This window comes from Malus domestica, chromosome 09, assembly GCF_042453785.1.
Source record: "Malus domestica chromosome 09, GDT2T_hap1".
In the NCBI taxonomy this organism is placed as follows: Eukaryota; Viridiplantae; Streptophyta; class Magnoliopsida; order Rosales; family Rosaceae; genus Malus; species Malus domestica.
This window is the reverse complement of record NC_091669.1, coordinates 14,062,572-14,087,962: the sequence shown is the minus strand read 5'-3', so window position 1 is coordinate 14,087,962 and position 25,391 is coordinate 14,062,572. Positions and strand designations below refer to the sequence as shown.

The following is a 25,391-nucleotide window of genomic DNA, read 5'->3' as shown; positions in this document are numbered from 1 at the left end:
CAAGGGATGTACAACTTTGACACTTGAAGTTATGCGCCGAATGGCATATAGCGCAATTCAGTAAACCGGAGCTAGAAGCCTGGTTCGATAGCACTGAAGACAGGGCTGGAAAAAAATCCCAAAAATCCCAAATCAAACCAAAAAAATCCCGATCCCAAATAAAAAAAATCCCAAACCAAAATTCCCGAAAGTTTCGGTATGGGATTCGGTATTGCATTTCATTTTTTCGGTATTCCCTTACCGAACCGAAAAAAAAAAATATATATATAATTTTTTAATTATAAGAGAATTTTTTAAACCGTTGATTGTTTTGGATTTAATCTGTGCCGTTGATTTTTTTTTAGGTCAGATAACATTTCACTTTTGTAGTTCCTCCGTTCATTTGTTTCGAAGCGCAGCCCTGAGCCTCCGGCCCTCACCAACGTCGTCCCTCACCATACTGTCGAATTCCGACCAGCCACCGGCCCACCACCACACCATACTCTCGTCTCTGACTCTCCAGCCTTCCTTCACCACACAACCACCGCTCTCTCTCGCGATCTCTCTCTCTCTAGGGCGATTGTCTTTCATGGACAGGTCAGGTCACAGAACTGGGGATCTCTCTCACGGTCTCACCACCACACCGAGTCTGAGTCTCACTCTCACCCCAAATTAGGTAATTAATTTAGTTTTCTGAAATCTCTCTATCTCACCGTCACACACACACCTCTCGCTCTCTCTGTTTTCTTTTGCGATTTTGTCTCTTCATCTGGGATCGTCTTTGAAATGATAGCCTCCTCTCGGCCCTTCGAGCTTCAATCCGCCTTGCCGATCGCCTCCTCTCGGCGCCTCCACCTAAACCCCTCTGGTAAATTTCCCAACTTTTCCTCCAATTCTTTTTTCTCTCTATTTCTGAGTAAGAAAGGTACGAATCTAGCAACCCACCTTTTTTCTTGAAGATTTGAATCTACTGTAGTGTGTAGAGAACTTGATTATAAAAAAAAAAGCACAAAAAACCCATAAAAATTGTGAACTTACTGCCATTTTTCTGTCCACCAGATTTAGAAAAACCCCAGAAAATTAATGTCAGAATAGAACTTCTGGACCAAAACCCTCCATGAATATGGCAACCCCAAAAGCTCCTCTACGAAACCCCTCAACGAAGCACCAAGAGAGATAGGAATTATTTTAGAGAGAGAGGATGAGGATGTAGAAAGAGAGAGAAAAGAATTCTAGACGGTTTTATCAACCATCGACGGACGCTACCCATCATGTTTGACCATTCTTTCTCTGTGAAAGTCTCTGCTTCTTCTCTGTTATATTTTTTTTATTTATTTTTGGTCATGATTGCAGGTTTTTGAAAAAAAATTCACCTTCAGAGATTGAGGAAAAATATATAAAGGCTGTTGGTGATCGGTATAAAGACAAAATAAAAAAGGTATGAATAAAATGTTTGAGATTATATGATTTGATTTGATTTTGTAATGTATAGAATTAGCTTTATATTTTTCAGATTAAATGGGTTTAGGACTGTATTGGTTAAATCTAAATAAATTTTTGGAATTTGCTATGAACAATAGTTTGTTTCATTACGGGGTTCGATGGTTCTACTTTTGAACTGCACAGGGTTGAGAAAGGAAAGGAAAAAAATTCATTTAGGTGTTCATTAAATCCAAATCCCGGTTGATATGTCTTAGGAATCCTTTTAATTGTTTTAGCCGACCCCACTTAGTGGGAAAAGGCTTTGTTGTTGTTGTTGACTATTTCCCATAAATTGGACTGATACTGTTTGGTGAACATGTAAGGTTTGAAATGTTCCATACAACAATAATGCTAATCATATGGATTCAACTTATTGGTTGATGCTTTAAGACTTTGCTCTCTGATCATACATTCTTTTGGTTAATTTATTGATAATCCTGCTTAAAAATTGTTTGGATGCATATGGGGAAGAGGAAAAAGAAGCTACAACTTTAGGTGACCAGAAACATCAGAAGAACATAAAGAAGGAAAGAAAGCATGATGCTTTTGTTAGTTTCGTTCTCGGTGAAAAACAGCAATCTTGATGCTAGGAAGGTTCGCACCTAATGGATATAATGATTCAATTCAAAACACATGTGCTTTCAACCTAATTTCAGGATATTAGCTTTACAAATAAATCTACGTTTGTGGAACAATTGACACTTCAAATGGGTTGAATGTCACCACCTGTGGAGGAGGTAGTGTCTCTAGACTTTTCACATCTTTGATTCTATCTATGGCTGCTTATTATTGTTCCTACACAGTGACTTTTACTTCTCAGCCTTTTTTTTTTCTATTCTTTTTGGTTCTGTAATTATGTTTCTCTATGGATTTTTTCTCTCCATTTAACAGTAATCAAATTTTTGTTTCATTTTTCATGTACTTCTCACTTCAAACATCAAGTAAGGATTTGGCTTTAGTGACTTCTGCAAACTGTAGCTTTCATACTACATCAACTCTCAAGGTTACTCTGCATATCATCATCTAAGGTATCTACTTTCAATTTCTGCTAATTTTTATCCTATACAACTCCGATCTGTATGTGTATTTCTTTGTTTATTTTCCCCAATATGTTTACAAACATCAGACCTCTCCTTGAATCTTTTTCCTTTTTCTTCCACCAAAACACCAAAATTAAAAATCTTTCCTAATTCTTTTTTTCATATATTTATGTCCTACATTATTAACTTTCTTCATTGCTTGCGCTGGATTGTACAAAGAAATAGTGTGAACAAAGAAATATCAACTGTTGAGTTTATAACATTTTTTGTACGTAGGTTTGACCCTTTTTTTGTTATGTACAATTTAGGAGTACAAACATAAGATTTAAGGTGTAAGAGTGAGGAATTGAGGGCATTTCTCTAAGGAACGACCAAATGGATATTTCTAACTCACATAAAAACTCTAACCTATATAATTAGAGCTGATTTATACGTGCCAAATATAATTTATAACTTTTCCTTACGTATTACACATAATTGGTTTGAGCATGATTTGAATTGATTGGTTTGAATATGAATGGTTTCAGAAACTTGATTCATATAGGATTTAAGGTTTAGAACCATTTTTCTTAAATAAGGCAATACTCTTCAACTTATTTTCATTGTTTTTATCTGTAGTTCAAACCACACCTATATTTTGTCCTCTCATTTGCACTAAGACTCATTTACACTAAGACTCTCATTTATTTACATTAACAATATCCATTTTCCCAATCTATAATGTAACAGACAAAAGAAAACTTACATGTGAGAAGAAATGCAGAACCCCACCCTTGGACACCTATTTTGTTACTCATGTATGTAAATATTACTTCATCCTTGGACTATTATGTTCCTCATTGTAAATAAGATTGAAAATGAATTTTCACATCTATGTAAATAGTACCCCATCCATGGACATCTATTTCATTCCTCATATATATAATATGTGTATATCCTTTACATGTTTTATACTGCTTTAAAACCCGCAGCAACGCGCGGGCATACTTACTAGTATATACTAAAACCCAACACAAAAAGTTACTGTTCATTAACAGTGTGCTTCCCTTTTTGCCCCTGCTTGATTTGTGTAATTTCGTTTGGACCATTTTTACACGTGTTGTCTCTGGTTCATTTTCCTTTTTGGTTTTGCTCTGCTTTATCGGCCCCTGTCATCCACGTGTTGATCATCGGTTTTGCCCTAGATGGCCACGCGTCTATCTTCCCCTGCTTCGAGTTGTTTCGTTGGTTCTAGGTTTTTCTTTGTTGTTCTCGCCGTTTTCACCCATTTTGGGGCTCTCCTTTTCTTTGTCTCTGAAACCCTAATTGTTTTCCTTTCCCATTTTCGCATCTCTATCTGCTCAAGCCGGTTAGCCAGCCTGTGGAAATTTCGTCTTTGTCGTCGTTTTCACCGCTTGCTATCAAGGGTTTTGTCTGTTGCTTTCTGATTTGTCAATCGTTATTACTGGTTTTTTAATTCTGTTTTAGCCGCTGCATCTGTCCTTTTCTTGGTGAGTTTTAGGACTTTCTCACTGTCGTTCATTCCATTTTTATGTTGATTTTCCACATTTGCATGGATTTTATCTATGAATTTCTTTTTTGTGCATGTCCTTAGACCCCTGGACTGGATGTATGATTTGGTTTTGTTTTTATATCAGGAGACGTGGATGTCCGTTTTTTGGGAAGCGGTCTCTGCGTATGTGAATCTAAGGAACAGGTGGTCACATTGGTGGATTATTCGGTTTTTGCTGTGGCGTTTTTCGTCTTTGTGAAGGTATGGTGCCAATACGATTGTTTATGGTCAGACTTAAACATTAATGGGTTGTGTTTATTGTTCAAGGTTTTTTGCAATTGAAAATACGAGCTAGAAGCCGTTTTTTGCAATTTATTTGGGAATTCCTCTCTCACACTCTTGCATATCCCTCTTCGGATTTTTTGCCACAGAGAATCAATCTCATCACCCTCTGTGCCCACCAGCCATCAACACTTTAGTATTACACATGAAACTTAGAACATGCAAAGTATGTATGTCCCTCAAATCTCATATTCTTTCATTTTCTTCAATTTTTATTAGATTTTACAGAAGCATTTATTTCTATGTTTGTCCTGTATATACTAAAACTCGTAAGGGCTGGTTACTGTGGATGACCAGTGTCACTCTATCAATCTTCACTGATTCACTGTCACTCTATCTCTGATTTCAATTTGGATTTTTAATGCAGGTTCGGATGATTTCAATTTCAATCTAGATGATTTGGATTCTGATGCAAGTTTGGTTTCGGGAACTCACTCTCATCTCTTTTCAATCTTGTGCGAAAATTGCAAAGATTGTGGCCTAGAGAGTAGAGATCACCATCTTCCTCGCTCTCATCTCTCTCCCTCTTCGATCTTCTGCAAAAAGTGCAAAGACAATTGGCTGGAAATCACCATCTACAAGTATGAAAATTAAATTAGGTTTTCCAACTTTTACAGATTTACTTGCATAGCTAAGATTTTGTTGGTTAAATTAGATCAGATTGTAGCGAACTTTTAAGATGCCAGTAATTTTCTCAATGCAGAATTAAAATTTAGAAAGATCAGCTTCAAGTTAGATTTTTTTTTCATTCAAGCTAGTTTAGACCAGTAGGAATGGAAGATTCAAACTCAGAACCTTTTTAAAAATGATATAGGGTTATGAGTTCATTTAGTTGCATTTTGTAGCTATGACCGATCAATTTGTTTAGATGAATTTTGTGCTTGAACCAAAATGTACTTTGGCATCTACACACTCTCCTTACACTTTGAAGTTATTTGTAGGAGAAATACATATACCTCACTAGCAATACACAATTATGTCTGGCATTCTATCACTCTTAAACCATGTTGTTTCCGAGCCACTACATATTATACTTTGACCGATCTTCCACTTTCTCTTACTACATATTATACTTTGAACTTTTAGACTATTTTAATCCAAGACTAACTGTGTACCATTCTTTAAAAATATATCTTTGATGCAAGTCTTTTATGATTATTCGATTAAATTTTGAAGAGTTTATGATTGGATTTGTATATGTCTGCAACTGTTCGATTAAATGTCTAAGAGAGATTTTATATACTTGATATGGTTTTTCAAAGTGGTGTAGAATAATTAGTGACTTGACCATTGTCTCCCTTTGATCTTAACTAGGAAATCTCACACTAGTTCTTTCCATTTGTCAAGATAGCTATGGTAAGATCAAACCTGTTGTGCTTGCTGAATACTCCGACTTGCTAAATTTGTTCAGTTTTCTCACACTAGTTCTTCCCATCTGTCAAGATAGCTATGATAAGATCAAATATGTCGTGCTTTCAGTTTTCCTTAGTGACACTTAGATATTGGTTACTCATCCATTTGAAATCTTGTATGCTCTTCCATTTGTCATAGCTACGACTTGCGTGGTTCTTCACTACAATCGTATTGTTTACTTTGTTTATGATAGTCGGGCGTCTGTATCGTTAAAGAATAGGTTTGCGGAAGTACTGTCATGCAAGTAGGAGAAGTTCGTATTTATGTGCGAAGATAAGCGTGAAAATATGATTGATTCTGTTTTTGTCGGAAGGGAATGGATCTTGAAAGAAGTATGAAAACAAGCAAAGAGAGAATTGAGCGTTAAGGCAAATATTTTACAAGTTACTGAAGCCTTTAGCAAACATCTTACACAATTATATAAGAGCAAGAATTGGAAACAGAAAGATGGCTTTGTCGAGATTATCATTGCTAAGAGGGGCAATCATGGAGCAATATGCACGGTCTAGAGCCCAATATGGAAGAAAAGGGCAACATCCCCAATCAATTCGAGACCAAACCTATAAAGGTTGAAGGGTGCTATGCTAGCATTGGAATGAGATCCTTTTTTGTAAAAGGTGTTATTGGAGGCTTTTTGGAAGATCGGTCAAACTGAATGATACATCATAACCAAGTGGAAAAACCAGCCGATCAAGTGGAAGAACCGGTAGAGAAAGTGGAAGAACCGGCAAAGAAAGTGGAAGGGGCTGATGTAGACCATGAAGTTCTTTACACACTTGAAAAGGCAATGTTAAGTGCGTGCTGTGGTGACCCATACATTGGTGGGTACATCAATTCTCGCTACGCTGGTCATCAAATTTACAAAAGCATACCCACAGTGCACCTGTTGGATCTATACAAGAAACATTACGATAATGATGTGATCAAGAACTCCAACCAAAACGGAAAACTTGAAATGTTTGTTCACGGTTGGTGCTGTTTCTGTTGAAACCAATAGGGTGTCTTCAAGACTATGCCATTTTGGGTTTCATAAAGGGATACGTAATGCACTGTTTGGTTGACACCGAAGGTTTTTTCAAAGAAAAATGGAGACTGCCAGGGAGAACGTTACAAGGTGTGATGATGAGGTATTAGGAACCTTACAATTTGGTTATTTTTACCCAAAACTCCCCCAAAAAATCAAAGGGTCGCAAAAGAGGAAAGACTCCAAAACCACGAAGGGCCACACTACTGATCGAGCTCTTATGAGGTCTTGGGGAAGTTGGTTCCTAAAGGTTATAAAAAGGATCTGATTGGTTTTAGCTTGGATTATAGTGGACAACTTTCAAGTTTAGATCCGGCTGACTCTAGTAAGAGTAGGGTAAGCATTAATGCTATTAATCTTCTAAATTTTTATGAAATGATATTTGTATAGATTATGTAAAGAAAAACATTTTGAATTTTGTTATTGCATCAGGTTTTATGAGATGGTAGAAGAGGGATCATTTTTTTGGTTTCGTGTCCCAAATGAAAAGCAACCATCAAGATGAAGAGCAACTGATCATATGATGCTAAATTTTGTGTTTTGGAAGGAGTATCTGGATCTGTTTCCATGAAGTGAGGTTTTGTTTGTGTATTGATTTGACGTGATCAAACGCTTTAGATGTTGTTTCTTGTATTGACACTATATAGATCAAAGGCTGGATATCTAAGTTTGGTTCGGTGAATTGAAATTGTCCTACATTATCTTCTTGATATTGGATTTCATTTGGCATATTCGTATCCGAGTACCTGATTGTTTATGTGGTGCTAATAGCGCTTTTGGTGTTGTTCAATCTGGTACTCAGATACGAATATGCCAAATGAAACCCAATATCAAGAAGATAATCTAGTACAATTTCAATTCACCAAACCAAACTCAGATATCCAACCTTAGATCTATATATTGTCAATACAAGAAACAACACCTAAAGCGTTTGATCGTGTCAAATAAATACACAAACAAAACCACACATCACGGAAACATCCGAATCTAGATACTCATTCTAAACCACAAAATTTAGCATCATATAATCAGTTGCTCTCCATCTTGATGGTTGCCCTTCATTGGGGACATGAAACCAAAAAACCGATGCCTTTTGTACCATCTCATAAAAGCTGATGCAATAACAAAATTGAATGTTTTTCTTTGTATCATCCTATACAAATATCATTTCATGAAAATTTAAAAAATTAATAGCATTAATGCTTGCCCTACTATTACTAGAGCTAGTCAGATCTGAACTTGAAGGTTGTCCATGATAGTCCGGGCTAAAACCAAACAAATCCTTGTTATGACCTTCGGGAACCAACTTCTCTAAGACATCATAAGAGCTCAGACAGAAGTAGTGTGGCCCTTCGTCTTTGGGTGGTTTTCAGGCCTTTCCTCTTTTGTAACCCTTTGATTTTTTAGGAGGTTTTGGGTAAAAATAACCAAACTGTAAGGTTCCTAATACCTCATCATCACACCTTGTAGTATTCTCCCTCCATTTTTCTCTTAAAAAGCTTTCGGTGTCAACCAAACATTGTGCATTATGTATCCCCTTATGAAACCCAAAATGACATAGTCTTGAAGACACCTCGTTGGTTTCGAGCAGAAACAGTGCCATACGTCGCCAACCCTGGTAGTGAAAATAAACATTTCAAGTTTTCTATTTCAAGTGGAGTTCTTGATCACATCATCGTAATGTTTCTTGTAGAGATCCAATGGGTGCATTGTAGGTATGCTTTTGTAAATTTGATGACTAGTGTAGCGAAACTTGATGTACCTACCAGTGTATGGGTCACCACAATACGCACTTAACATAGCCTTTTCAAATGTGTAAATGACTTCGTGGTCTATATCTGCCCTTTCCACTCTCTGCCGGTCCTTGCTCTGCCGGCTCCTCCACTTGCTCAGCCGATTTTTCAACTTAGTTATGATGTATCATTCGTTTTGACCAATATTCCAAAAAGCCTCCAATAACACCTTTTACAAAAGAGGATCGCATTTAATGCTAGCATAGCACTCTTCAACCTTTATAGGTTTGGTCTCGAATGGATTGAGGATTTTGCTCTTTTCATCCATATCAGGCTTTAGACCAATTGTGTATATTGCTCCATGCTCGCTCCCTTTAGAAATGATAATTTCGACAAAGGTATCTTCCCGTTTCAAATTCTTGCTCTTATATAATTGTGCAAGACGTTTGCTAAAGGCTTCTGCAACTTGTAAAATATTCGCCTTAACGCTCAATTCTTTTTTTGCCCGTTTCCATACTTCCTTCAAGATCCATTCCCTTCCGGCAAAAACAGAACTAATCAAATTTTCCTGCTCATCTTCGCACATAAATATGAACTTCTTCTCCTTGTCTGACAATACTTCCACAAACTCAATTCTTTAACGGTGCATATGCTCGACTGTCACAAACAAAGTAGACAATATGATTGTAGAGAAGAACCATGCAATTCGTAGGTATTTTAACGAAAGAGTATTCTGCAATATACAAGATTTAAAATGGATGAGTAACCAGCATCGAAGTGCCACTAATGAAATCCGTTGGCCTGCCAACTCGCTAGAGGTGGTTCGGTATGGGATCCCATACCGAAACCCTTGTCCCGATTCCCAAACCAAAATTTTCGGGAATCTCAATTTCAATACCGATCCCAAACCAAATTTTCGGGAATCCCGAAATAGTTTCGGGATTTCGGGACAAATTGGGAATCCCGAAATGGTTTTGGACTTTTGGACAAAAAGCCAATATTGGGCCATGCCCAAAATCTGTCCACCCAGCCTAGTAATGAATATGTCCAATTGTATAGTCACTCAATTCAACAGCCCATATGGGCTTAACCTAATTCAACAAAAAACAATTTTATTTCTACTACACATGTCAAATCTGTGTACAAATCTATTTTAAAGCAATTTGCCAAATATATTCAACAGCCCATAGTGAAGTACAACATGTCAAATCGAAAAGCAAAAATATTAGTTACAAGTCAAGGTTTTAAAATAAATAAAGTAACAAACTCAAAAGCAAAAAAATTAGTTCCAAGCCAAAGTTTCAATAATTAAGTTACAAACCAAAAGCAAAAAAACAAAGCCTAAAATTTATGAAGATTGTTGGCCTCTTCGGCCCCTAATACCGAGACCATATGTGTACTAGATTGGCTACTAGACCCGTTCATCCTACTTAACAAATAAAATAACAATGCACATTAATATATATCACAACCACAGTTCAGCATATATCCAAATTCCAATCAATAATCTGAGCATAGAAAAATCTGAGCATTCAAAAATCTGAGCATTCAACATGGAAAAATCTGAGCATATATCGTGTATTTGAACTACAAAGCAAATAAAATCTGAGCATTCAACATAGAAAAATCTGAGCATTCAACATAGAAAAATCTGAGCATATATCGTGTATTTGAACTACAAAGCAAATAAAAACCAGGGTGAAAATTTGAAAATCGTATACTAACTAATTTTCATATAACACATACAAAACTTGAAGCATTAAAGCAATCGCATAGATATGAAAATACTTACACTCCAAGAAGAAACGGCCACACTTCAGCTCGAATACTTGGATCAACACCCTGCATCAGAAAGTAAGTGATTAATATCCAACAGCTGTAAAACATACATCAATTTTAAAGTAAGTTGACGGAAATAGAAAAATAAGTCTGACAAAAGTCAAGAACATACTCCGCTACGAACTTTCTTTAAAAACTTGAGACCCCCATCAGTGAGTTTCCCATCTGGTGAAACAGAAACAATTTCCATGTTTCAACACATAGGAATAGGATGTCACACACTCACGTCTTATTATCTAATCACCTAGCCAGGGATGCATAAGTAAAGTTACATACAGAAGTGTAGTTTTGAAAACCATATCACACATACCTGGAGAAGCAAAGTACCATCATTGCATTTATCTGCAACCCGTTTGCTCACATGGAAAGGATCTGTAAAATGCACTGCTAGGGTCCTGCACAAATTAATAATCAATAAAAGACATCTACAATTTTGAAAGATAAGAACAAAAAGTAGAACAAAATAAAAGAAAAATACCTCTCAAATATCTGATTGTGAGATACACCAAATTCAAGTTTGAGTGCTATCATCCTCATTCCATCCACAATGCTCTGTCTCTGGGGAGCCACTGCATAATGCATTATGTACAGGTAAGCAGTTGGGACTCAATAGAGTATTTAAACGTAGAACACACATATTCACAATCTGAAGATGATCCTACTGCAAGCTTTTCACTGATACTCAATCAAATTTTTTGTCGTATTTATTCAAACATCGAAAGATATTGCATTTTCTCCCCATACATCCCTTCTACATACCAATTTCATTTGGGAGAGGATGAGACTTGCAAAAAACACGCAGCGCATAAACCTGGTAATCCTGGTAGCCGCAGCAATCTGGTAATCCTGCAAACATGCAGCGCATAAAAACATTCACTCTTCAAAATTGAAACCAGTAAGGGAAGATTCAAGATTGAAATTAGGTTTCAAAACGAAGACAGAAATTAAGATTCAAGATTCAAACCCTAAATTAAATTTCAAAAGGAAGACAGAAATTAGGTTTCAAAACACTAAATTAATTACCTAATTTGGGGTGAGGTGAGACCGTGAGAGTGACTTCGAGTTCGATGAGAGATTAGATGAGAGATGAGGGCTCGGTGAGGGAGGGCTGCGTTTCGAGACTTCGATGGATGGAAACAAATGAACGGAAAGAGTAGAGTACCATTTGGATCTGACCTAAAAACAAATCAACGGCACATATTAAATCCAAAATAATCAATGGTTGAAATAATTCTCTTACAATTAAAAAATAATATATATATAATTTTTTTTCGGTTTGGTATGGGAATACCGAAAAATGGAGAGGCAGTACCGAATCCCATACCGAAAATTTCGGTTTGGTTCGGGATGACATCCCGAAAATTTCGGGAATTTTGGTTTGGGATTTTTTTGGTTTGGGATCGGGATTTTTTTGGTTTGGTTTGGGATTTTTGGGATTTTTTTCCAGCCCTACAACTCGCGCATGCAATAAATAAAACACATTCTTCTTCATCATTGCCACAAGTCTCATTGATCTTTCCACGTTTCACATTCTGGCCAGTGATCTTCCAAAAGATTCTGCAACGTTTTATTTCTACTTGCTTTGCCAAGCAAAGAATCTGAGAAGCTTCAGTGCAAGTTCATTTCATATGGGCACCTTGCAATCTTTGGTTCACTTTTGATTCGAAAAGCTTCAGTACATATTTTCTTCAAATACAGAGTTGCTGCCAAGTCATTTGTCTTCAGCAATGAATTTTATTTGATCCACAAGTCCCCAAAGAATCCAACCAAGTGTATCTTCTCAATACCCACATCTTCTACTGGTAGCTTCAGAGTTTCTGTTGTTAAAAACAACTCTCCCGAAGACAAGAGTGTTGTGATATTTTCTCAGCAGCTTCGGAACAAGGCACTTTATTTCCCTTTCTTATCCACATGCAAATCTATGAGGCGGAAGTATTCAATCCGTCTCTCAAACTACCAAGACTTGAGAAATGTAGCAATTTCCTCCTTCTCCACAAGAAATTCACCTTAGTAATAACCTCGGAGGTTTTCCTCCTCTTCATGCCAACTATAATTGAAATCAGGAAGGGATTTTTTTTTTTCAATTTTTTTTCTTCCCAATAATATTGCCTGACGTTGAGTATTTTCTTGGTGTAATTTTGCACTTTAGACTCATGAAATCACTACATCACATTATTGAAATGCATTACCAATTGATCTTTTGACATATCTGCAAGCAGGGCAGGATCCATATGTTCTTGCTTGCTTGTTTCCAACTGATAATGTTTACCATTTTCTTCCCATAGAGATGATGATGATGGCTATATCCCAAGTTTAGGGTTTAAAACCTTGTAGTGGGAAACGTTTCCATTTTCATCACCTTCCAAGGATCCTTGAGAAGATAGGTGGCCAAGGTCAGAAACAAATGGTGATTTAGAAATCATATATACTAAAACTCAGTTTCTGAACACTGTTCATTAACAGTGATTTGACGAATTTGCCCCTCGGTTTCTTCTTGATCTCCCGTTGTGCTGCCTCTTTTACACAGTGAAATGACCACTTTGTCCTGGCTGGCCACGCGTTCTTCATCAATGGCCTTTCCTGTTGGATTTCTCTGCTGTTTCATTCTCTGCCTTCCATTTCCTGCAATCGCTTTTTTTTTTCTCAGCTCCACGTCTACACGTGTTGGTCATCGTGGAAAGAAAAGTGGTGGAAAGCCGACGAAAGCAGTGGAAAAACCCATTTGCTTTTCCATTCGCTAACCTCAGAAAGGGCATCCCCTCCCATCGCCGTTCTCGAGTTCTTTCGATGAAGTTTTCTCTCTCACTTTCTTGCTAAAAACGACAGAACCAGTCAAAATTTGTGCAGATCTTTTTTCTGGAACAATAGAAACGATGCGCTGTTCTTCCCTCATTCTCCAGGTTCCTCCCTCTTTCCTCTTCATCCGTTGGACAACGTCTCCTTCGTTTCGACCTCTCTCTTAGAAACACAGTGGAGATCTCTTCAGTTTTCTCTCCAGTCTTCTTTGTCAGGATCTCTGGAGAAAAAAAGTTGATTTTTTTTTTTTTTCAGTTTTTGGTTTGTGGGTTTTTAATTTTTTGACTTTTTGTGCAGGTAAAGGAAGAACCCAGAAGAGATATGTTCACTGAAGGACTTGACAGGAGCGCCCTTCATGGGGTTAGAAAGGTTTGTGAAGAAAAATCATTACCATCTTCCTTTTTTCGAATTGAAAAAATAAATAAAGTAGGGTTTAATTTTACTGTTGTTTGATTTAGTCCTCAGCACCATTCGTGGTATTTTTACTCATTCACTACCTGATAAATAAAACCCATATATTTTTTTTTTGAATTTTATGAATTTTGGTGTGATTTTGGTTGTTGATGTTTTCTCAGTGATTGAATTCTGGGTTTTTAGCCGTACCCAATTTTAGTCGACCCATGCAGCATAGGGCATTTGCCCCTGTTTGCTTTCCTTTTCTCACCAGACATCTCTGCCAGCATGATCCGCCAAACTCGCCGATCGCGTCTGCTTTCGCGGACTAGGTATGACTTCTATCACTTTCCGTTTGTTTCCCGGGAAAATTTAGGGCTAGAAAGTGTGTAGAATTTTAATCTTTAAACTTTAAACTGTCCTGTGCACAGAGAAATTGAAATTTAATTCCAGGTTCTGTATTGCTCTATAATTGAAGGTCTTCTACTCCCTAAAAGGCTGATTAACACCAGCAACCACAACACCAACAAGGACTACTGCAGCTTTGGTACAATTAAACAACCATAATTCCCAAGTTTTGATTATTATTTTTTACTAATTTGCTATCTTTTAAATATAATCATACCATCCGTGTTGATATGAACAGTCCATAATGTGTTTATTGTGTTGAAAGATGCGGAAAAAAATGAAAAATTTGGTGTGAGTTTGTTGCGTTTTGGTTTAATTGTTTGGGGAATGTGGAGTTGTTACTTCAAAATTGAAATTTAATGGGAATGCCATGATTGAAATTTTATAGCAATGCTGAATGAGCCAATCTGAAATACCAAATTACAGCTGATGAACTCACTCCTATATGACTATTACTGCATATACTCATCTTTTATTTCGTTGGGTTTTATTTTTATTTCATTTTTTTTGGTTTCGCAAAGAACTGAATTTTATCTTATCTATAGCTCTATACGCATGTAGTTTTTCTCTTTTTTGGTTTCGAGTATGTGGTTGGTTTTATTTAACAATCTTTTGGAATATAGAGAATCTTTGCATCAATGTCTTATTCTTGGATTTTCTGATGATTTGGCATTGAGATGTTAAGCAAAGGTGTTCCATGGGAACCACATATTGTTCGAAACTATCTCAAAGAAGTGGAGAGATTTGTTACGTAGCTCCAGACTATGCCAACTATGAAGCTCTAGAAAAATGGTGCGGAAATTGGCTGTTTGTCATTGATGAGGTATAATCCAATAGCTAATAAGTATGCTCCTATATTCAACACTTTAATTATGTCTAGAACTAATGTTGTTATTACTACTTTCATTTTTACAGAAGGAAAGGTTTTTTGTTCTTCATTTCTTGCTATATCATCTAGGGTTGTGCAAACTATTCATTATAGGGGATCCCTTCATGTATATAGTTGTTTCTTGCGAAGATTTCCGCAAACTATTTTTGTTATGTCGAAGTTGAAATCTTTTTTTACGATTGTAAATAGATTTCACATGTATGCAAATAGTATATATACACATTATAACTTTCTACATATTTTGTACAGTTTCAAAACCCGCGGCATCGCGCGGGCACTCTTGCTAGTGGAATCTAATTCCTCAACAAAACTTGGATGTCTCTTTCATCCGTTCGTTCCATTTCAAATTCGTATAACCATCAAACTGGTCCCAATTTGCTTCTTCAGCACCCCAAATACAATTCCTCATGTAGAGCTTGAGTCTCGAACAAGCATTCTAGCTGCGGTTTAATGAAATTAAGCTATGTCTTTCCGTCCACAAACAAGGAAGTCTGACAAGTTCAAGTGTCAAGACAGTTCATTCTAGTATAATCTCTTAAGAAGTGGCAGGCGTATTTGGGTACCCGGTAGGCCATCCAAGAATAGGACAGGCGTATTTAGAACACTTAACAGCTTTAGCTTTCCCCATTGAATAGTAAAAAAACTGTGTCCGATCCCAGGAGCACTCCTTGGAAATCTTCTTACGAGTGTCCTAGCTCTTCTTCTCTGCATTTGCATCTGCATTTGTGTCCTTTTCTATGTTATGCATAAGTGATGTAACTAACAATGTGTGTGTGTCCATGTAGAGCACAAAATATATCATTAATTCTAGAGCAAGATTGTTAAGTTCCTATCAAGTTAAAATTAAAAGAAAATGCAGATTCATGTTGCTGCAACAAGCATCATTACACGATTTTTCCTATCTATGCGATTCTTCCTATCTAAGCAAGCTACTAGTTCTATCTGTCCGACTTCAGTTTCAGCAATATGAGATCATTGTTACTAGTTCTCTCTTTGAACAATTGAAGATGGGCAATGCCCGACCGTCACAAGCAAAGTAGACAATACGATTGTAGAGAAGAACCACGCAAGTCGTAGCTTTGACAAAACGGAAGAGTATCCTGCAATATACAAGATTTAAAATGGATGAGTAACCAGCATCTAAGTGCCACTAAGGAAAACTGAACAAAAAGAGATGTCTGTTTGAGATTTATCAGCGTGGGTGGACTTGGAAGACTTTGACGTGCGGGTGGGCTTGGAAGGTTTTGGTGCACGAGGCTTAGACATACGGGGCGACATTTGTATCAAACTCAACTAACGAAACAAAGAGTCAATAAAAAGAGAAATACCACAACCGTTGCAAACAGTCCCAAGGAAGATTTATCAATTCCAACAAAGATTTTTATCAAAATTAAGTCAGAAAAAGGGAACGTACCCTATTTGAAGCATAAACCCGAATCGTAGCCAATTGAAGACCAAAGAAAGGGGACCATCATGAAAAACACAACCCATGAAAGCAATCACACACAAAATCAATCAAGAAGAAAGTCCTGAGAATTTGAACAAAATTTCCAAATTCTGACCTAGGCAAGAGCTACTTCGAGCCTAAATTTGAATTGTAGAAGAAGGGAGATTGAAAGCAAGAGGATCCTTTTCCGCTGCTTCAAATTAAACAGCGATGCTGCCCAAGAAAATTCAAACAGCAATTGGAATTAATTAAACAGCAAGGTAGAAAGGGAGCAACGTGCTTGTTGAAATTATAACATGCTAGTTCTTAGTTCCTGGTTCATATAATTCACATAGTTCTTAGTTCTTACAAACCAAAACAAGCACCAACAAATCCACGACGACTTGAAACAGCGTTAATCCATTAAACTTGCCAGTGCAGATAAACCCACATTGCCTTGTTCATGCACATGTATTTGGTTGATTTTTGTGTGAATTTTTCTTGACAAAAAAAAATGGACAAATTATTACCAAGTATTGTATAGATTGATATCCATTAGCCAAACTATCGGTCTCCTTATATGACAAGCTCTGAATTAACACAGAATTTTTACGAACAGATGATCCACCTACTTATTATCTTCAAATGGGGGGCAAAGCCAAGTTATTTTAATGGCTCCTTTCACTTTCAATCTTAATTCTTGCGTTCCGTATAAACGACGCTGCAATACGAAAGATAAATCTGAGCAGCTACATACCAAATCCCTAAAATAATTTGACTCATATGGGATGGGAATAATAGTTGCCACTGGCGTTTGTTTGCTATTTATGCCAGTACTGACGAGAAAAAACGGACGAGCCAATGGATGTGCTTGAGCAGAAGGATCGAAAAAGACAGGGACCGAAGCCTCCTCATCGGGGATTTCAACAAGATGATATACTGAGTAACGAAGAAAAAGAAGGCGGCAACTATAGAATGGCTTCCAGCCTGAGGGCTTCAGAAAGTTTGTGGCTTGCAACGAACTCATGGACCTGGGCTATGAAGGATATCCCTTCACATGGCGGAATAATAGGGACTGCATGCCAATCCAACAGAGACTCGACCGTGGGCTGGCTACCATGGGATGGAATAACCTTGACCTTGATACTAAGATCAGGCACGTGGTGTTGGAAAGGTCCGACAATGCTCTGCTTTTTCTTTCCATGGAGAAGGCGATGGCGTGGAAGGGTAGGAAATTCTCTTATGATGCACACTGGAGTAAGCTGCAAGAATGCCGTGACTTGGTGGCAGATGATTGGAAGGATAGGTTTGGAGGTTCTCACACTTTTAGATTTTGTGAAAAAAATGAAAACCCTCAGAAGGAGATTAAAGGCCTATTGCCTTATGTAATGTTATCTATAAGGTCCTTGCTAAGGTACTTACTAATAGATTAAAGAAGGTGATGCCAAAGGTGGTTAACGATAATCAATTTGCCTTTGTCGATGGGAAGCATATTTAGGACAGTATCTTTGTGGTGCATGAAATCCTGCATTCATTGCTCCACCAAAAAAAAGAGGACCAAGTGGGCATGGCAATAAAGCTGGATATGGCTAAGGCGTATGATCATGTGGAATGGGAATTCCTCCTAACTATGATGGCTAGATTGGGATTTGCGCCGGTTTTCTGTGGATGGATTAAGGAATGCATCTCCACTGCTTCCTTTAGCATTTTGGTGAACGGGAACCTGACGGGGTACATATTGCCGGAGAGGGGGTTGAGGCATGAAGATCCCCTATCTCCCTACTTATTTCTTCTTTGCACCGAAGGTTTTTCTATGTTGATCAGGAATGGGTTGGAGCAAGGTGCTCTTCACGAGTTCAAGATTACGCCAAACGGTGTACCGGTAACGCATCTTTTTTTTACGGACGATTCTGTTCTGTTCGGTAATGCTTTGATGGAGGAGGCACAATGGGTTGCGAAGGTACTAAAGGTTTATGCATGGGGATCCGGCCAGGAAATTAATTTGTCTAAAAGCACGATTTTCTTTGGCTCGAAGACTAAGTCCCGTACCAAGAAAAAAATTGTGGGAACTCTGGATATTCAGTGCAATGAGGGTTTTGGGAAGTACCTTGGGCTGCAAGCGGATTTTGGCCACTCCAAAAAGCCATTTTTGAAGAAGTCCGGGATAAGATCGAGACCCGTGTGGGGTTGTCAGAGCAATTTTTGTCCCAAGCAGGGAAGGAAGTCCTAGTTAAGGCGGTGATCATGGCTATGCCGAACTATGCCATGAGCTGCTTTAAGCTTCCCATTGGGGTGTGCAGGGACATGGAGAAAGCTATACGAAATTACTGGTGGAGAGGTAATGAGCAAAGGAAGGGTGTCAACTGGATCTCCTGGGATCGGCTAATGAAACAGAAGCGTGCTGGAGGCCTTGGCTTTAGAGACATCCAATGCTTCAATTTGGCCTTTCTGGCTAAGATTGGGTGGCACTTGACCCAAAACCCGATGTCTCTCCTTGCAATAGTCTTGAGGGACAAGTACTTTCCAGGTGGAACTTTTATGGGTGCTTGTAGGGGGAAGAACACTTTCTGGGGTTGGAAAGGAATTTTTGAAGCTCGTAAGGTGCTCCAGCAAGGCTTAAAATGGCGGGTGGGAGATGGAGCTAGTATTAGTATTAGGGAGGACCCATGGTTCCTTAAGCCCTCCGCGTTTAAAGTAAGGCCGCATGATGGCTTGCAAAGCACTTTGGTGAGCGATTTAATTGATCCGGCCTCGAAATCTTGGAATGCTAATTTGATCTCGGTGAGTTTTAATAAGGATGATGTGGCTCCGATCTTAAGTATCCCTACTATAATGTTAATGGGGATTACTCGGTCAAACCTGGGTATGGAGTGGCTGTTAGCCTTATGGAAGACGGGGCCTTAGGGAAAAAAGGGCAGGCATGCCCAATGAAAACCAAAAGAACTTCCAGGTGTGGAACCTAATATGGAAGTTGAAGGTCCCTAACAAAATTAAACTATTCGTTTGGCGGTGTTGTAATCATGCACTGGCTGTTAGATGCAACATACAAAGGCACCACATGAGGGTTGATAATGTGTGTAGGGTTTGTAGCATGGTGGACGAGTCTGAAAATCACCTATTTTTCCACTGCGCTCTCAATCACCAGTTTTGGTTCTGCTCTCCTCTCCATCTGAACTACCACGGCCTGGCAGGTGCAGATTTCTTAGAAATTTGGGAGAACCTGTGTAATCAGGTCAAGGGTAGGGATAAAGCTAACGAGATCATGCAGGAGTTTAACTTTGGCCTGTGGCGTCTCTGGAAAAACAGGAACGATGTAGTGTTTAACAGAGTGCACCGGAAGCCTTTGGAAATCTTGAAGGTACGGAGGAAGAACATCTCTGACTTTAAAAATGCAATGTCCCGGGAGTCTACGGGTGAGTGCCCAAATGGTGGGTTGGCAATAAGGGCTGCAGGTCGCAGTGTTATACAATGGCAGAAGTCGTGGTTCGGGGTCATCAAAGTCAACACTGATGTGGCTTGGTGTAAGAATAGCTTACGTGTGGGTATGGGCTAGGTTAGTTTGGGACTTTGCCGGTTTGCTCCAAGCTGCTGGTGGCTCAGGAGTCGGGTTTTGTCACTCTGCTACCCCTACTGAAATGTGTGTGATCCAGGAGGCCATGTCAGCTTGCATTGACAATGGGTTTGAGAACATGATTATTGAATTCGATGCTAAGGTGATAATCCAGATGCTTGGGAAGGAATTGCCTTATGACTTCAGCCTCGAATGTATACTTGGCGATATTGAGAGTCTAGAGCGCAGGTTGACGACGATGATGTTCACCTCTGTGCCTAGGGAGAGCAATTGTGCTGCTCACTCGGTGGCTAAGTTTGTATTTAAGGAGGGTCATGCTTTTGCCTAGATTGTATCGGCTCGAAATTTTTGTTTAACATTCTAGCTAAGGATGTAAACATTCCTATTCGTCTTTAATATATTCTATCTTGGATTTAAAAAAATAATAATAATTTAACTCATACATAAACGAATTTCTAATGTCAAGTGAAACACCATATCAGTTTTGGAAATGCCCTAAATTTAATTTCCAATAAAAAAAAGGAAAAGAAAAACCCTAATTTAACTCATACCTGGTGAGAGGACTGAGCGAGTGAGCTTCCGATTGCTTGAAAGTGAGGCTGAGAGAGAAGGAGAGGCACTGCCGATTCTTTCGTAGAGAGAGCTTGGTCATCTCAATACACCTTTATTTTATTAGAGCGTTGCATTCGAGTGTTTTTCCAGAATGCTATTCATGCGCCATAGTTTTCGTCTCTTTCAAATGGTGTTCTTCTTTTTGCGTTCAGTCCAAAAAAAAAACCCAATCGAGCATTATGGGTTCGGCCGTATGAATTCTATAACGCCATTCCACTCGATTTTTGTGCCAAGTCTTTTGTTAGCTTTCAAATAGTCCTTTTTTTTTTTAGGATCTCTTTCTAAGTCTTATCCCACTAAATATGTTCAGTCCTATAACAAAAAATAAGAACAAATTATTTTCTTATATCACTTGACATTTAGCGGCGGTGTTATATATCAAATTCATGAACTAAATTAACACATCCCGATCGGAGTCGAGGCATGCTGGTCGACACCCAAAGGTGACGTAACAAAAAAAGGAAAGTGAAGCATAAAAATATGGATAAATTTAAACCAAAGCTAACATTTATTTAATCTAAAGTATAGAGTGCATAGTAGTGGGAAGAACCCATAAAACATAAGTGTTCAGAGCATAGATGACAGTACGACATAAGTAGAGAAGTCGAAACTAGTTAAGGTACTTGTTACACCACCGGAAATAAGCTCCTACATTTATTTGTAGAAATGTCAGAACCGCCAGAGATTCCTTGTATGCCATAGAGAATTCAGCTAGCTAAGTCTTGGAAAGGCAAACAACAAAAGGGTGAGTGGGCAAAAACAAGGTTTATAAAACACATTTATTTTCTGAATATACTAACCCCTCGCGATAAAACATGTATAGTTTCCAAAAAATATACTACATATAAGTATGAAATCAAACGTAAATCAACAATAAATCCAGAAATACGCCAATCATAATATCTCAACCGTAGCATAAGAAAATTAGGTGCTCATCATTCTATGCTAACACACGAGTTCATGCAGAGAGATTTTGACATGAACAGGACTGGGTGTAATCATAATAAACGCTCTAGTACTACAATCACGTGGAGACTGGCGCTAGGCGCATCACATACAAGTCATAGTTGCCTATTAAAACCTAGGACAAGACTGGCACCTACAATGGATCCAAGATGAGCGTGTGGTGCGATGTGAACATACACGTGAAGCCTGACCCTGGCCCGAGGCGAGTACTACACTGGTGCAAGCATGCATGACGAGCAAGTATAATATATATGAACATGCCATGACAATATATAAATCTCAACAATATAATGACATTTTTTAAATTAAATAAAACATGGCATGATAGGCATAAAATCAATCCAAAAGTATTTGTGTAAACTATACAACTTTATATATAATATATAAAAACAAATGCCCACTCACTGATACGTAGTTGGATCCTAGCCTCCTAGCCTTGCTTGTCCATGTACCTTCTCGGGGTAATTCTCTCCTATAAGAGAAACAACTATAGTAATTAATTAATTAGGACATGCACTAAAAGGCTAGGAAAATCCCCTATAGTTTGCTCAAACGAAGGGTTTAAATATACGAAAACATTCTACACGACGTCACGGACCCGTACACGACAACCACTTGCCGCCACAAGGTCGGATGTGACGAACTGTCCCTAATTTTAGTTTAGGCAAAAGACATTTGCGAGTCCGGATTATAACAGTATAGTTACGGACGTTTGAAATTGTTTACTCAAATTTTAGTTTAGGAACTAATTAAACTCCCACCATGTGGGAATTGTAACCAATCAAATTAAAGGAGGAAGGACCAATCAGAAATTAGAGGAGAGATAGATAGCCAAATAGGAAGGGAGAGAGAAAGCTCCCAGCCTTCCCTTTTCGTTGACCAATCTGTGCACCCACCCGACCAAATTCTGGCGGTTTTCGCCATTTTTCCCATCGAACCACCATCATCCAACACCTGCAATCTCTTCCACAACCTTCATTATACCATTTCCACCTAAATTTGAAGGTTTTTAGGTCCAAAACTATGTAGAACCTCAAAGGAGCATCGGAGGTGCTTGACAGCGATTCCTCTGTTCCGGCGAGTTTCACCACCCACCACCACCCCTAATCAACTCCCCTTGGACCCAAGAACAAGACCCAACTAGTGGTAGGGGCGTTGGAACACCAAGGAAAGAGAATTGAAGAACATCATTGTTGAGCAAAAAATTGTACATAATATGTAAACAAATAATTCACTCGACACAATTTCACCTTCGTTCATTTTTTCGAATAGGGTTTTATTAATTCGAGTTCGACCCATTCTAGGCTACGCGCCTATTAATTACAACCCTTCTTTTGGAAAGGCATACCCTTTGATTCTAATTTGAATAAATCATAACTTGAGGATTTGGGTGTTTGTTTGATTTTGTGACTGCACCTAGGTCGAATCCTAGATTGCCTACGTACCCTCTTGAGGGATCAAGTCGCTCGTAGTTCAGGTATTTGGTACTTGTTTGGATTTGATGCCTTGTGCAGTTTTAGCTCATGCGGGCGAGGAGCATAGAAAATTTGATATGGCTTCATGCCATTTGAGACTTTTCTTCGGCTTCGTGCCACTCGGGATTTGATACGGCTTTGTGCCATTTGAAACTTTTCTTCGGCTTCGTGCCATTTTGGTATTTGACGGCAGGAGTGAATTTAGTTTATATAAACCAGGGATTCGTTTCGGTTTCACGGTTGTGTCTAAAACTTGATATCAGACTGCCTACGTATCCTTAACGGAATCAAACCGGCGTAGTTCATAATTTGAATGAATTTTGTGTTCAGATTTTTAGGAAAATGAGGAGCCATTTGGATTGGATTTGAATAATTAATAGGTAATGTAAATGACCCATTAATTTGAGTAGGACAAACTGGGAGGTTTTTTTAGGACCATGTCACATCCACTCTTTCTTCTCCACTTGAGCGAACTTCCCGTGAAATACTTAGTTCAAAGTGGAATGAGATTTGCTTTTCCTTTCATTAGAAAATGGGACTCAAAGTCTATCCCACGTGAGGTGCATAGATCAAAACTCATTTAGAGAACCCTTTTTTTATATTTTCAACCCCATTAATAAAAGAATGGGATTTTGAACCCACTTTGAATTTTCAAACTTTCTGACAAAAAGCTTTGCTCCTCCCTTTTTTCTATATGATTTTTAAAGCTTTTAAGTTCAACCACTATTCTTCCATGTGGGCAAAACTTCACGTGAGGTGCAGCCTTTATTCACCCTTTTTTTTGTTTGGTGTTGCTTCCATCCAAGTGATGCTTCCTTCCATCCTTCTTTTATTTCTCAGACAAAAAGACATAACGGCAGCAACCGACATCTTTCAGAGGTTTTGTTTTTGTCCTATTTCTTTGCCGAGCCAATAATTATTTGAAGTATGCTATTGTTGGGGTTTTTGTAATTGTAAGAAGGCACCCTTTTCTTTTTTGACTTAGTAGTCTCTCCTTCTTGTGACTGACGAGGATGGGTAGTACGGAGATGCAATTTTGGGCCAACATCGACGGAGCCATTAAGGAGTGTAGATTGATCTTTGAAGTTGTGGTGAACTGAGAGGTTCCTGGAAACAAATATCAACTGTGGCAGAAAGAGTTTGCCCTTGTGGTTGTTGTTGAAGGAAAGCTTCAGCTTGGCGAGGCTGTCGAGCAGCTTGCAAGAGACCTTGTGGAAGAAGATGGAGGAGTCGTTGTCGAACTCGGAAGTGGGTTGAACCGAAGGCCTCTTGGGGAAGCTGAATACGAAGGGAGTCCTAGAAGATGTAGCTTGCGGAGACGGCGGCGGTGCTTGAAAATGTCTTCATTGGTGTTGTCGAAGTGTTTAGTGATCGACGACGTCGCAGCGGGCTATTGTCAAAGTCCAGGTGAGAAGGCAATCCTCCGGTTCCAGTTTGTCGCGAAAAGTGAGAGAGCTTCAGAGCCATCACTAGGCACAGTGGTTTGGCACTGTTTCTTTATGCAAGTCGTACTTCCAAACTTCTTTAGGCACCCATTCCTTCATTGACGCGACTTCTTTCGGGTTCTTCTGGTTTTATGCAACACGGCATGACCAAACCCATCTCCTTCAAGCCGTATCCTCCATTGACCTTCGGGTTCTTCTGGTTTTATGCAACACGGCATTACCAAACCCATTTCCTTCATATTGCGGAGTGCATGGGCTCATTCTGGAAGAGCACCGGACGGCTGGAGAGCGGTAGTGTTGCGGTTTGGTTGCTGCAACTTGGGAGGACGTTGGGGAATGGTAGAGGTAAGAGAAGCAAATTGCTTCTTCTTCTTTTTTTCCTGCGAAACCAAGAGAAACCAAACAAAGAAAATTTTAGAAGGATGGATTTGTACCTTTATATGCTTTGTTGCTTGTAGTTTGCTCTCCTTCTTTGAAGGGCTTGGTTTGGAGTCACCGGTAATGGAATTACTTCGTCTTCTCGTCCGGTATTACTTCGTTTCTTCTTTCCTCCCTCAATTTCTATCTTAATTTCGGCAGCGTCTCTTCTCCCTTTTTTTCTGTTTTTCTCTTTCCTTTGCTTTGGTTCGATGCCTTTTTATAGGCGAACAGTGGACATGGCAGTTGAAGTTTAGTGGGATGCAACTTTCCTGGGGTGTGGAGATGCTGAGAGAAAACCATCTCTTGAGTGGAGAACGTGGGAGTTTTAGAGGGTTCTAGATACACACATTCTCTATACCCGGTTGCCATGTAGATGACAAACTCCTTCAGACTTGGTGTATGTTGAGGTCCCGCGTGTGCGGGTGTAGTTTTTTTTTCTCTCTTTATTTCTTATATATATTATATAAATATAGTATACATAAGAATATATGCGCACACACACATAAAGTGAGCCTTATTTCTAGTCAGTCCATATTTTGGACTATTATTATTACTATTATTATTTTAAAGTCTCCCCATTTTTATTAAGATTTGCTAATATATTTTGTTTATGAAAATATATAGCTCAACAATCATCTTAGGGTTT

General features: G+C 38.6%; 3 long non-coding RNA genes across 28 annotated transcripts; 1 reads left to right on the top strand and 2 right to left on the bottom strand.

Moving 5' to 3' along the window:
* Positions 1-381: 381 nt before the first annotated feature.
* LOC103429310 (uncharacterized) lies at positions 382-15,660 on the top strand. 26 transcript variants are annotated; one of them, XR_011571127.1, is made up of 15 exons: positions 383-655; positions 773-847; positions 1,333-1,417; positions 1,933-2,198; positions 2,404-2,489; positions 4,139-4,254; positions 4,425-4,501; positions 4,703-4,916; positions 12,630-12,737; positions 12,872-13,244; positions 13,438-13,509; positions 13,716-13,865; positions 14,012-14,080; positions 14,619-14,764; positions 14,857-15,067. It is a non-coding gene; the product is annotated as an uncharacterized lncRNA (long non-coding RNA). The 26 variants fall into 26 exon arrangements; XR_011571124.1 differs by lacking the exons at positions 12,630-12,737; positions 12,872-13,244 and adding an exon at positions 3,231-3,298 and having other exon boundaries at positions 2,118-2,198; positions 2,408-2,489; XR_011571106.1 differs by lacking the exons at positions 12,630-12,737; positions 12,872-13,244 and adding an exon at positions 3,231-3,298.
* Positions 10,032-11,519, bottom strand: LOC139188024 (uncharacterized). Its single transcript, XR_011571132.1, has 6 exons — positions 11,368-11,519; positions 11,104-11,190; positions 10,823-10,913; positions 10,655-10,739; positions 10,457-10,509; positions 10,032-10,347 (listed from the first exon to the last, which is right to left on the bottom strand). It is a non-coding gene; the product is annotated as an uncharacterized lncRNA (long non-coding RNA).
* On the bottom strand, positions 15,605-20,600 carry LOC114826991 (uncharacterized). The gene is made up of 3 exons (XR_011571133.1): positions 20,379-20,600; positions 16,245-16,490; positions 15,605-15,930 (listed from the first exon to the last, which is right to left on the bottom strand). It is a non-coding gene; the product is annotated as an uncharacterized lncRNA (long non-coding RNA).
* Positions 20,601-25,391: the final 4,791 nt, after the last annotated feature.